Genomic DNA, 14,984 nt, shown 5'->3' with positions numbered 1-14,984 from the left:
TGTGAGTAAGAAATGCCCTGGCAGCATCACTTTCCAAGTGTTTCTATTCGATATAATCAGGCCTGACCACCAGGTTGTATTTCTGTCAAGTCGATTATGTATAATTTTTAGTTGATGTAATTCTCTTAAAGCCAAATCAGAGTGCTGTGCTGTAAATAAAGCTCACTCTTCTTCACAGCAGGAACTGTGTGATTACTCCTACTCACTTTTATGTCTCTACCCCAGCTAAACTATGTGTATCACCAAGGAGGTGGCATGTAGAAAAGAAAAAGAACAGGGCATTGCTGAACTGTAATGATGTGTACTTTTATCAGCCATTGACTCGCACAGTGAAAGAAGGAGTAATTGCCTGACGGTGTATCAGGTGACCTTAGGGTCTTACATAGAAAATAATTCAGAGGCAATAAAATATAACAAACAAAAGTGACATTTTCAACATCACAGCTGGATCAGAGCAACCTAATATTTAGTCTATTATTTTCATGTGAACACTGAGTACTTATATCGGCTGTTTCAGCTTGTCACCAATTTGACCGCATTTTTTGGACTTTCCAAGAGTTGTAAGTAAATACTATGGTTACCAATTTCAAGTAAATGATTCTGGTCTTGGATATTTTCAGTTTGGGGGGATTCTTTGAGCCCCTACAGTGTCTGTAGTCTGAATCACTCAATCCAGTACTTAATGAAATATGTCTTTATTTTATTTCATTTTTTATTTCAGGTTGACATGAGGGTACAAATGTTTAGGTCATGTTGTTTTCATCTGAGGTAAAGTTCAAGTTGTGTTGAGTTCTTCACTCAGCAGGTGTGCTGAACATTGTGCCTGTAAATATAAGCCTTTAGTTGTGTTCTTGGCGATAAAACAGAATCTTCCATTTCTGTTGTAACATTGACTACCCTAGAAAGGACAGCCACATAGTAGGTTTTTGATGAATACTTTTGATTGGTTCAATCTCTTAGTTCCCGACCTATGATGCTCACTACTCAGATACTTAAAAACTATTACTATTACAGAAGGGGGATTTATCCCACTTTATAGAGGACAATCAAATAATTATCAAAGGAACAGTTGGTTCCTGACAGAAAGAAGAAACAAACTCACAATCTTAAAAGAATTTCCTTTGTACTACCTACAACCCACTATATATTTTGGTATAAAATTGGGAGATATTTTGAGGTGTCTGAGTATCTTTTAAGAGAAAAAAAAAGTATTTTCTGAACTCAGGAAATTGAAGGAGGAGACAGACATTCCATACCACACTCAAAACAATGGTCGCTTCTGAATTTGAAAATGCCAGTGGCTCATTACTCAAAAAAATGCACAAAAAAAAATTCAAGAACATTTTGAAGAGTCTAAAACTTAAGGATATCATATGATAATTTAACAAGTGAAAAGTTAAAAGAATCTAAAGAAACTACTTATGAAGCAGCTAATATGTTGTGCTTCACAGCAAATCAGAGGGCAGACATTAATTCATTAATTTATTTAATATGATTGTTCTTTGATATAAGCCAAGAATTGGTTCCAGAACCCTGACAAATACCAAAATCTATGTAGACTCAAGTCCTCTAATTTGCCCCAAGGCACTTGAGAATAGAGGGAAAGTTGACCCTTCATAAAGGTTTCTTATTCCAACAATTTTTGATCCATATTTGGTTGAAAAAAAAATTCAGGTACAAGGGGACCTATATAGTTCAAGTCCATATTATTCAAGAGTAAACTGTATATTCTAGCCCACCTAAATATGTACCAAAGACAATATGTCTTTCCTATTCTCAATAAAAAAGTAATTAATGAACAGGTAAAAAAAATAGTACTTATTTGTGATGTGTTATTAATTAAATTCATGCAATTCTGAGGCCCATGACAAAGCCCTTAAGTATTTAAAGTAGGAATTGACCAGCTGTCAACACTAGAGTAAAACACACAAAAGTCCTATGGGTTTATATAATCTCATCCACTCCCAAATGGCCCTTGTTAAAACACCATTTACCTTAGATTTCCACTGAAGGAAAATCAAGCAATTCTGCTTCCTGCTCCCTGTAATTAATTGTCAGCTGAGTTATAGGAATGTTTTATGGCACTTTAAGTTCTAGACAAGAGATCCACAAGGCCCCTTCTCTTCTTTCTTTCTTGGCAATGGTCTCTTACCACTAAAACCAATGTGGTTTCCACTCCGTGCCTCAGGCCACTACCACCTACACTTTGATAGTTAACTCCAGCAGCCTTTAGACCATTTTGACAAGGGGTAGTAATTCACCTCAATATACCTTTCAAACATGTTAAATAAATGAGAGTAAGGTGGATGTTCCTTTTGTGCTAAGTTCAACTCCCAACTCAAGCAGTTTTGGAAAGATGAAGTAGAGATACAGCAATTGTACGGCCACCTGCTGTTCTTTGTGACAGCTGCTGTTGCCCCTTGACTCTGAAGAACACAGCACTGTCACCCAATAAGCAAGCATTCCAGAAATTCGGGGGCAAGTTAATGAATGTACTTCGGAGTGCCTGGTCTGATTTATGCTGTCATTCTGGTACCAAGAGGAAAAGCTAATAACCTCTGCTTCCAAACATATATTGGCAAAACTGTCAAGTCCAGGTGGTTTTACTGCATTAGCAAAAATTGTTGCCCTTTCCAACATCAAGGATAGCTTTGGTTTCATAATTTCAAGTCTAAATTAAAGTAAACTATGATTCTTGAGATTAAAGGTATAAAGAAAGCAAGCTTTGGGTTCTTACTGACAGGGGAATTATGTGTCATAAACATATTTTTAGGAGTCCTGCCTAACTCCACCATCAAAATCTTTTCTAATGACCTAATAATCTATTATTCATGCCAAAATATTGTAGGCTTAATCACTTTTACTTATTATTCACAGAAAACATCTCATGACTATGTCACATCTCCTTTCCCACTCCGTGGCTCCAGCCTAAGAAAAGCTTGGATGGGTTTTTCTCTCTTACTTAAATTGTGAGATGCAAATAAATGTGAATCAAAAGAAGACTTAACCCTTCTACAAGATTAGCTATTATGGCCCACTGACTGGCTGATTAAAAACCAAAACTATTGAATGAAAAACTAGGTTTTAAATTGAAAGCAAAGCCATACACAGCAGCCTCATCAGGAATAAATACAGGCAGAAACAGACAACATTAAACTTTCCACTCTTATGGGGCTCTTCCTTGACAAGCAGAGCTGAAAGAAAGAAAAGATGGAAGGAAGGCAGGGACAGACAGGAGGGAGGGAGAGAAAGAGAGTGCAAGGAAGAGAGGGAGGAAGGATGGTTCTCATTATGAGGCCAGGGACACATTATGATAACGGAATTGAGTAGGGAAAATAGTTGGGTTGGGATTTATTTTTATAATATGGAAATGGAGCTTTTTCTATTTTTAATTTAAATTTTCCTATTTTTAGTTTATGATTTCAATTCAATGCTGCTGCTGATTTAGCCTGTACTTTTGTCTTTTGGGGAAAACTTCCAATGAATAAGCTAAAGGGAAACTTGGACAATTCATAAATATTCTAACAAGAGTATATTGTGTTTCACAGCAAATCGGAGGCCGGATATTATTTAGGTGGGCTAGAACATACGGTTTCCTCTTGAGTAACATGGATTTGAACTACACAGGTCCCATATACATTTAGAGCCCAGAATTTACGGAGAGATACTCAGGGATCCTGTGATGATGCATTGGATCAATTCACTAGGTTCTCACTGCTTTAGTTTGTAAGAGACCCAATCCTTAATGCCGACATAGGAAGGAGTGGTGATATATTGGATTAATTCTGCATCCCTTCCTTTCGTTTTAGGTCCCACGTGTTTCATGGACATTTGTCTCCATCACAGCCACATCACACCAAACATTTCATTTGTCAGTTCATCCGGTCAAATACCACTCAAAACAAGGAATGCTTAGGGAGAAGAAGAGTCCAGTTCAAGATCGGCATTCTATTTCTAAAGTCGCCTCAAATGGTATTTTTCCTTCCAATTTCTCAGGACCCTGCTTTTGTAGTCCTTTTCCCCCTAATCATCCAGGACTTTCAAGTAATAGTTTGGAATATTCCCTCTCTCCTTTCCCACCCCCCCCACTAATGAATCTATAGCTAGAATAGATTCCATATTATGTTTAATGCTGACCTTCAGAATTCGTACTCCCATTTCCTCTGAAACCATTCATTGTGCTGTGCAAGGGCCTCTGCCTAAGGTTGTCTTTTAAATGTTTCCCCAGTCCTTTGTGCTATGACAAACATGAACATGAGTTTATCACAGACAAAGCACAAAGAGAGACCAGAAACGGAAACACCGAAAACTGTTTGCAGCCCTGGCACCTCCTTCCGTGACATCTTCTGGAACCAGCTGTAATATACAGCAACACTCGTGGTTTGTACATAAAGCATGTTCATGTGCAATATTTCACAAAAATGAAGTGGAGCGATTATCAATTTCCACCTAAATTTACACATAAAGAGCCTGAGCGTTTGACAGGTTAGGTAACTCATCCAAAGTTACATAGCAAGTAAATGGCAAGATTTTAACCAGGTTTAGGGAATCCATATTGTTCCCCCCAACCATCTTGTTCTACAGCGAGAGTGAGAAAAATTGCAGCCTAAAAACAATAAGATATAGATTAACATTAGTGAGAAAAGGAAATATACACAGTAGCTATGATCTATTGAGCCTTTCCAGCACATTACAACAGGCAGTGGGTATCTGCATGAAATATGCATCGCGCTGCACTTAGAAAGAGGAAATATGAGCCCTTTCAGAGTATGTGGGCCAAACACAGTGCATAATGCTCCCTACAGCTGCCCTTTCGTGAAACTCACTCTGTAATCACATATTCAGTGTTTATCTTTACGGAGACAATAATCTCCGCAAAGAGAAACAACATTAATTCTCCTCAACATGGATGCCAAGAAGCAAAATAAGGGACAATACAGGTTAATCTCTTTTTTCTATCTAGATCCTGGCCAGTCTCAGCGCTAGGCTTCTAGGCTATACAGGACTGTACCAGAAGCCTCTACTTCATTCTATGCACAATATTCCTGACAAATAAGCTATGTTTTAAACAATGATTCTCTGAAAAGTTTTTAAAACTCAGGCATGAAGTATCCAATATAAGACAACATACGCATGACTTTTACAATAAGCACTTGGGAAGGAATCCTTTAAAAAGTGACAATTTATTCTGGGGGGAAGTGGTGGGCTGTATAGACATGTGGCCATCAGGAACCATGGCCACTTGGAGGACAGAACACATTAAGGAAAGGAAGTCAGGAGTAATGTTAATTACATGGAAGAATCAAGGCGGTTGTCTGACTTGAACAAAACAAAACAAAAAATAACCGTGAGTTGTCCAGGAGAAGCTCTACCAGAAGTAATCTAACATGTTGGATATAGTCCTTCCACCAAAAGATATACTTTTCTTGTACACTAGCTACAGAGTTTTAGACAATCCAATTCAATCTCTGATACTTCTCCAATATGGCTTAAAAATATCTTTAGAGATAATATACACAAGCCCTTTTAAAATACACATATATAATAGGTTGGGTCTGAGGGTAGAAAGTATACCGCTGTAAAAAAAATCCTCTGCAAATATACTTTTGTTAAAACAGACTTGCCTACACTGGTGATTTTAAATGGACTTTAAATCAGTAGTGATCCAAAAAATGGTCAATCGTCTATACAATGGCTGACATGGTGGCCATTTTTCAACTTTAAATTTAAGCTTCAATGAACTCTCATTTCCTCAAATTCATAATGTGGCAGTAACTAAAATTATATCTCTAGTCTTAGCTGAAGCTTCTATACTTTAAGTGGTTTTGCAGTCCTCCCCATATACAATTATTTAAAGAGCCCTTGTGGCTATTTTCATAGTACTATATCATGGTTTGGTATATTGTTTTGCTTAGCTATGTAGTGTACTGGCCACTCCTGCAATGTTTGAATTAGGCTCATACTTCCCTCCGTTAACAAAGATTAAGAATGACTCATGTCCTGATTGCCTCTGGGAAATGTTGGGTAAAAGGAAAATAAGCACTTTTGGCAAAGAAGTGATCCATCCACTCAGAATAATTGCCCCAGATAAATGGGCTCTGAAATGGGGAGTGATCAGGCCTCCTATCATTAGGCAGGCCTGCAGGAGACTGTACCTTTAGTCTCTTTGTTGAATGTAATAAGGCGTTTTCTTGAGAACTTGTCAGGGGATGTAATGGTGGGTGAAACACAGCACCAACAGTGTCTATACCAGGCAGACTGAACCATGAGTCACGCAGGATGCTGAGAACGGGAGAATGTACGCGCCATCTCCTGCCAAATTTATCCAGACAAAATACGTGTGAGGTTATTAAGAATTATGGGGACTTTACATGCTGTTTTTATATAGGATTCAAATCAGAGGAAAGGAAGATTAAAGCCAACATGATTTTCATGTTTTATTTTACAGTGCAGCATAGTTGAAGGCAAGGAGTGGGTGAGGGACATTTAACCTGGACTTTGGAAACCGGTTAGTCCTAACTCTTCCATTAAATTGCAATGTGATCTCTGGAAAGGCTGAAATAAATAAGGTTTTAAAGGGATTTTCAATTTTAACATTGTATCATTCTTGATTTATATCCTTGCTAACTAAAAGAGAAACCAGTATTGTTCATCCTTTTGGCCAGGTCCATGGATGTGTCTGTTCTACACTATCCAGAGGTCAAAAGCAGTGTCTAAATTAGGACATCTCCCAAAGACAAACAGCATGGGGCATGTTCAATATCAGCTTATTCAGGACACAACAAAAGGCATGTTCTAAAATTTATCCTATGACTAAGCCTTGAGTGGAGACTTTAAAACTGTCCTCTATTTTCAGATCTCTTTATTTAATGTTTTATGGAATCCGAAAACTGTGGAGGAGAGAGAATCACTTTTCTTTTCAGTCAACATGATGCCATGACAACCAGCTGAAATGTGAAAGATTGTCAAATCAACAATTGTTTTGTCTACATGATGCCAAGTAACAACCAGTTTTGAGTGATTTGTTTTTTAAGTACGAATTTGCTCAGTTGTTGAAGCATGTAGACACAAGCTTTTTAATAATCATACCTTTTATTTTCTTCACTAGGTACAAACCAATCTCAAACACATTATCTCATTTTTATTCTGATTTCCCCAACAACCTCTAGACTATCGGTAGAGCAAGTATTATTACATACATTTTGAAAGAGAAGATTATAAGTTTATTATAAGATTGTAAGTTTATTGTAAGTATAATAAACATGTACTATTAATTTGCTCTCTGTTCTCTAAGGAAAACTCTAGGAACTACAATGTTTTGCCCATCAAACAGTAGTGTATAAATTATGCCTGGCTCAAATAGAGTGTTCATCAAGTAGTATTCAATATTATTTTGTTACTTTTCCTCTAACAACAGTAGAGTCCACATTTCCCTGCTGTGCTGACCACCCTCATTATCTTAAACAGTTTAGGTCCTAGCAAAACAAAGTCCTTTTCCACTTGGCACCCAGGTTTGCCTCCTTTACTTCAGTTAAAATAGATATCCTTGCAAAGATAATTCGCTTCCAACAGATTGCGTCTACCAAAATTTCCTGACTCACATTGCAAAGACATTGAGGTTCAAGAAAGTAATTTGGTCAAGATTACTTGATGGTAAGTGTGAAAATCAGGATATGAACCCGTGCCTCTCTAACGACAAAGTCTATTCTTTCAACATTTTAAATATATTTCCATCGAATTATAGCTAACATATTTTCATATTTAATGTCAGATCCTAAAATTCTTATTATCCTGGAGCTCCCCACCCACTGCACTAGTGGTTTTCTATGCTCTTAGGGAGAGGCAGTTACTAAGTAGAAAAGGATGCTATTGCTCCACTTTAACTGTTAAATTAAATCTTGCTTTTTAAATTTTACTTTATTTTATTTAGTCTCTAGACACAATGTTCTTAAAAGCTAAGTATGGTTGAGAAAGAAAATGGTTTTATAAAAGTGTTTTTGGCTCCCATTAAAATAGCAAGAGCTGGCCCTGGATCCTTGAGCTATGGATGGAGAGAATCTGCCATCTGGATCAGCCTAATCTGTGATTTATTCATTCCCTCACTCAACAGACTTTATGGGGTGCCAACTATACAGGTAACGAGATAGACTCGTGGAACTTCATGGAAATTACAATCCAGCAGGTGGCTTAGATATTTACTAAATCATATAGTGCAATGTACAGACCTAAAGGGTGGTGTCAAGGACATTTAGCCAAAAATGAACTTGGTCTGGGGCCCAGAGCAAGCTTTCTTCCAAGAGTAAGAACATGTTTATGCTGCAAATGAAAGTGTGAATATGAGTTAGCTGGAGGACAGCAGATGCAGGTAGATGAAAAAAACATAGTCAGTGGCTGTATGGGTAATTTTACATGTCAACTTGGATGGACTAGAGAATCCAGTTATCAAATGAAACACTGATGTAAGTATTGCTCTGAGGGTATTTTATGGCTGTGGTTAACATCTGCTATCAGTTGACCTTAAGTAAAGACAATTTCCCTTGATAATCTAGACAAGCCTCATGTGATTAGTTAAAGGGACTTAAAGAAAAACTGAGGTCTCCTTGAGGAAGAAGAAATTTCATCTGCAGACTGCAGATTCAACTCTTATCTGAGAATTCAGCCTGTCGACCTCCTCTGCATAATTCAGCCTTTCCAGCCCCCTCAATTATATAAACCTATTCCATGGAATAAATCATATACATATATATACATACATTTATACACACACATATAAAAACACACTATGATTCCTCTATTTCCTTATAAGTCCTCATATTTAAGCATATATACATATACGTATATAAATGCTAAGTGACAGAAATTTGGGTAGTGGGAAAGTAGGGTATTGCTATAATAAAAACCTAAAATGTAGAAGTGGCTTTGGAATGGGCTAATGAATAGACACTGGGAGAATTTCAAGCTATATAATGGAAACATCCTAGATTATTTTGAAGAGATAATTTGTGAAATTATGGGTGCTAAATCCCAGCTAACAGGAGTAAACTAGAAAAAAGGAGATTCTTTTTTTTTTCCCCTGAGACAGAGTCTCACTATGTTGCCCTCAGTAGAACGCTATGGCGTCACAGCTCACAGCAACCTCAAACTCTCGGTTTAAGCAATTCTCTTGCCTTAGCCTCCCAAGTAGGTGGAACTACAGGAGACTGCCACAATGCCCAGCATCTTTTTTTTGTTGCAGTTGTCCTTGTTGTTTATCAGGTCCGGGGCCGGGTTCAAACCCGCCAGCCCCTAGCTACTGAGCTACGGGGCACAGAGCCGAGAAAGGGAGATTATTTTATAAAGTGTCAGAACATTTGAAGGAATGTTATTCTCTACACAGGTCAAAAGCAGAAGATGTAAGCATTAAACTTGGCTGTTTAGCTGAGAAGGAGCTCAGCTCTTTACTTAAGGTCAACTGATAGCAGATATTAACCACAGCCCTAAAATACCCTCAGAGCTGTTTCCAAGTGGGCTAGGGAAGGAACAGACTGACTTCTTTTTGGTTTTCGTGAAATGCACGATGAACAAGCTAAATTGCGGAAAAGACTGTCAGTAGAAAGAAATCGGCTATTGATGACTTGGGAGAGTCTTAGCCTATCCAGATTGCAAAGAATTTTAACATGAAGAAAATCATGACTGAGAAAGTAAACTGGAGCTAAGTAAAAGGATGCGGCTGAACAAGACTGTTGAGGAGCTTAGACTTGCGGTGACTCGTGGATCCAATCAACCACCTCAGTTATTATGGAGTTATCCCGGAATGCCCTGCAGAGGGTTCCCTTGTCTAGCGAGATGGCTCACCTTGCCATAAAGAAGAGGCCCACAAGGTTTTTAGAATATTATACTAGTAGAAACACTGTCAGCTTGAACAGAAACCAATAAAGAATGGCTGAGGTTAAGGAGGGTGATTAGACTTCCAAAATTCTGCAGGCAGAAAACATGCTCATAGACGCATCTAACTGCAAACATCTGCTATTGTTCAAGAAAAAAGGAGGTAAGATTCAAAGGCTAATGGAGCTATCAGGGATGGGCAAGAGTGGTAAAGCTCTAGGGAGGATGCTGGGGACAGGCCTGTGAACCACCAGATTACTCTCAGGTCTTCAAACCTAGTGAAACTGTCCCTACTGGATTTCAAACTTGCTCAGAACCAGTGATTCCTTTAATCTCTCCAATTCCCATCTTTTGGAATGGAAATATCTTATCTTATGCCTAAATAACCACTGTGTTTTGGAAGCAGAAATCTCATTTTCAAGTTCCATAGACTGAGAGAAATTTTGTGCTAGGATGATTCATACCTACCGTCTCCCCTATACCTGATTTAGATGATTTCAATGATGCGACTGGCAACTTTTTGAGCCGATAATAATTCTAATGAGATTTTGGACTCAGAGTTAATGCTGTAATAGATTAAGACTTGAGGATTGTGGAATGGGTGAATGTATTTTGCATGTGGTGTGGATATAAAATTTGGGTGGCCAGAGGGCAAATGGTAGTAGGTCAAATTCCATCCTTACAAACCCAGAGAACCCAGAATTTGACATTATTTGGAATAAGAAAGTTTTTCAGATGTATTAAAGTAAGAATGCAGAGATGAATCAATACTGAATTAAGGTGGGTCCTCTATGTAATAATGACTGTCCTTATAAAAGATAGAAAGGGACTCACAGACACACCCAGGGAAGGAGGCCTTGTGAAGGCTGAGGCGGAGATTGAAGCGGTGCTTATAAAAACTAAGGAAAGCCAAGGGTTGCCTGCAGCCACAGATGCTTCCTAGCATCAGAACATCAGGAGTGGGGATCTGATGTCAGTTCCATGTTCCGTGATTCTTGGTTCCCAGTACCAAAGAATGGTTTCTGATTCTGAGTGGACCGAGTAAATGCGCAGACCAAGTAGGGGCAAGCAGGCAGAGTAGCAAAGTTTATTAAAGCATAGAACATTCCAGAGAAAGAATAGCTCTTCTACCACCACAAGGGGAAGAGACCCTGAGTTCAACAAGATTTCTCCCCTTTATTCTGATTCCCAAATTCTATAGTAAGCAGGGAGAAAAGGTGGACAATTTCCAGAATGGCAAATCCCCCCTTTTTCTATCCTTGTAAGGCAATCTCTGAGGCTTGCCATGGTGTTTGTAAACTGTCATGGTGCTGGTGGGTCTGATTTTCACTATATTAATGAGGGTCTGGGTCTGTGATTTAGGGACACTGTTACCTCAAATATGTGCGTACTCCAAAGACGCCCTGTTGAGGTCTGGATTGTACATCCACTTCGTGGTTTCTCTACCTCTTCCTGAGGTTTCTCTACCTCTGTCAGTCCTTGAAGAGCCCCTTGTGTAGACCAAATATTTGGTCAGCCCTTCCAGACCTCTTAACATATTATCTGTTCCTTAAGCCCCTTCTGGTCAATGTTTTTGTAAACAAAGCATTCCTAGTGTCATCAGTTTCTTAGAGGAAACTCCCTAGCCAAAGCATCTGGCCCCCTTTCCCCTTGTCCTTACCTAACAATGAGGCATGGAATAATTCCTCCCTGCCTCCAGCAGAATCTAACTCTGCTGACACCCTGAGTCTCGACTTCTGACCTCCATGACCCTGGGAAATACATCTGTGTTGTTTTAAGTTGCTGAGTCTGTGGGTATATGTTATGGCAGCTTCAGGAAACTAATACAGTATTCTTAAAGTATCTGAGGAACTGAAACAGGCAAAAAAAAAAAAAAAATAGCACGGGTGGATCATACAGAAAAAGAGATAAGTAACCTGACATGAAGGTAAAGAATTAAGCAGAGATTGAAATCTCCTAGGACCTTGAGGCCACTGACAGGCTTTTCTTCAGAAAAATGATGTGACCATATTTTTCTTTCTGAAGAAACTTTCTGACCATTGCCAGAAGAACGACTGAGAGCTGGCATGGACAGGGAGGTGATAGAGTGTCAGCGCAAAGTAAGAATTCCAAGATCCAAGCACAAATTTAGGATCCAGGAGAACAGTAAGAATTGAAGAAACCAACCAACCAAGTGCAGGATGAAACATGGAGCCCTTAGCCTATGAAAATACAAAAATAATTGTAATTATAGTATGCCACTGGATGACTAAAAAATGTGTAGCCTTCATAGTAAGATAGATCTCACTATGCACTCCCTCAGCCACCTTGCTGTTGGGCAAATTACCTGAAATCTCTGAGCAAAATTTATCATTCTAATAGTAGCCATAGTTTTAGAGCTGTGGAATGGATTATAAATTTTATATTGCAATATAAAGGACCAACAGAGCAAATTGAAAGAGGAAGAAAGTATCTCTTGATTCTTTTTCTTTTCTTCTTTGTCGTATTATTTTGAGTAATTCTCTAGCCATGTAACGATCACCTTTCCCATTTTCCATTAGCTGAACCTGGATTCTACCATTATCTCTCTTCCTCTCCTCACTCCTCCACATCTATTTAGTTACATGCCACTACTACTATTATTTTTCTGTTTCCTCACAAATCTTTTCTCAAGCCGGGTCTCTTTCCTCCTGTGTACACACTCGAATGAACTGTACATTTCTAGGGGGCACCGATTTGCATCCCTCTCATCAGGAATTACCATAGCCACAATCTACTAGCAACTGCCTCTTCCTGCACTGATTCAGGTCATTTGTTTTTACTCAATTACTAATGCCTCTTGTTCCTCTAGTTTGGACAGACTCCAAATGTAAACTATAGTTATAACAGTGAGAAGGGGAGATTTACTACACTGACATAATATGCTTATATTCCAGTTTTCCTTTTTTTTCTTTTCAGTTTGTCAAGAAAGACCTCTTCCAATGAATCTCTATCATCTAGTCAAATCCTGATTTTCCTTAGTGTTTTAAGATTGTGGAGAATAATTTGAGATGATGCCATGTGCTTTGACTCCCATTTTTGTACTTAACGTGAGAGACTAGAGCCCTGGTTCTTAAGAATCCCCTAAATGCTCCATCCTCCAACCCATCTCTGTCCCTTTACTCCTGGTCTTACCTCTGCCTCAATGGTCTCCCTATCTCTTGCTGCTCAACCAACTTACTTTCCAATATCTTCCCAGATGACTCCATCCCCACCAAGCCTCTTTCTTTCATACTATACTTAAAATCAACACCAAAACTTAAGCATGCAAATGTTGTACCATTTTTAAAAATGTGTTTGACACTCATCTCTCAACTAACTGTATCATAAACTACTTGAGGCTAAGATTATATCTTACATTTTTGCAAACATCAAAGCACAGGGAACAAAGCAAGCCCTGCTGTAAAAGCTATAAATATTATGACTGAGAGAAGCAGAAGGATAAAAAGCATTTCTGAATCATCAGGGAGTCTTTTTCAAACCTCACCTGCACATCCATGCTTCCGGAAATATGTCCAATGTTCGGTTCGCAGACTTTATGCGTCACGATCGTCTGTGATGCAGTTTAAATGCAGCTCCCCAGACTCCTGCAGGAGGAGGCATCTACCCTTTAAAAGAAAATTTAGAGATATGGTCTGGCTTTGTCACCCAGGCTGGAGTGCAGTGGTATGCTTCCTGCCTCAGCTTCCTGAGTAGCCAAGACCACAGGCCTATGCCAGCAGTCCTGACTATTTTAATTCTTTCAGAGATAGGGGCTCATTGTGTTGACAAGACAGGTCTCTAACTCCTGAACTTGAGAACCTCCTCCACTCAGTCTCCAAAGTAGATGGAACTACAGGAGTGAGCCAGGCGACTCATTGCAGCATCTACCTTTTAAAAAGTCAATCAGCTGGTTCTAATTCAGAAAGCTGAAGAATACTTTTGGGAGAAATAATGTTCTACAAATGAAGTAATAAAACTAGATGTCATGGGACCTAAGACTGAGCAGGGAGAAACACAGCCTAGAGCCCGGTCCTCTTATCATCTCCTTCTTCCTGGACATTACTGTCTGGAACTTTGGACTCTCAGCCTCTCCACCTCTTTCCAGCTACAATGTCTCTGACTCTCCACTTGATGGTCCCACATTAACTTCCTGTCTAGACTTTCTCTTCTTTACCAAACTGTTTATCTAATGGTCTAGCAAGTCTTTTATAAACATACTAACTCTTTAAACCTCATAAAACATTTGGAAATAGAGTCCCTTCACTGCCTCTATATTACAGGGGCGGAAACAAAGGCACAGAGGAGTCCAGTGACTTGCCCAAGGTCATAGATGTAAGTATGTAGCAGGACTGAGAGTCAATGTCTGAGCATTCTGGCTCTAGAAGTCTGTACTCTTAATTGCAACAAAATCACCCTGTAAGTTACCTCATGAGCTGTGCATTTAAATTCTGTGCATTGCTCTGCTGGGCTGTTGATGTCAATACAAGAGTGATCAATATCTATTATGTGTCAGATCCCATGATACATACTAGTTAGTAGTGATCTGTGCCTTCAAAGAGAGACTACACTATAATGGAGAATCCAGAAATGTAAACAAACACATAACCAAATATATTGGTAAGTATTACAACAGGGGCAAGAAGAAGCTGTAATGGGAGGATGTGGGAAAGAAACTTTTTTCATTCTTGGGATGGAAAAGACTTTCCCGAAAATATGGCCTCTAAGCCAAGGTCTAAAAGAGCTTCTGCCAGGAAGTTAAGGCAATGGACTCACAGCACCAGGAAGGTTTGGAGGAAGGTGGCCCTGAGAGATGATTACAGTGGAAGGTAAAGGAATATACAAAAAGCACCAGGCAGATGGAAGTTTGGCACGTGTCAGTGACTTTAAGCAGCCATTTTGTTGCAGAGAAGATTAAAAGAAGGTCAATGGTAAAAGATCAATGTAGGAGGAAATTTTTTATGGGATCATTTCTTGTTTTTCATCTGCGGAAAGTAGGGAAGCCACTCAAACCCTTGATTACTCTCCCCACTCAACAGTTTAGTTTAAAGTTTTCTTTACCCATGAAATTGAATGAATCAGATCTTAGTGACTTAGCTCACTTTAGACCTTGCCTCTAAACT

Source organism: Otolemur garnettii, unplaced genomic scaffold (genome assembly GCF_000181295.1).
Source record: "Otolemur garnettii isolate 467f Iridium unplaced genomic scaffold, OtoGar3 scaffold00010, whole genome shotgun sequence".
Classification (NCBI taxonomy): domain Eukaryota; kingdom Metazoa; phylum Chordata; class Mammalia; order Primates; family Galagidae; genus Otolemur; species Otolemur garnettii.
This window is presented reverse-complemented; position numbering follows the sequence as displayed.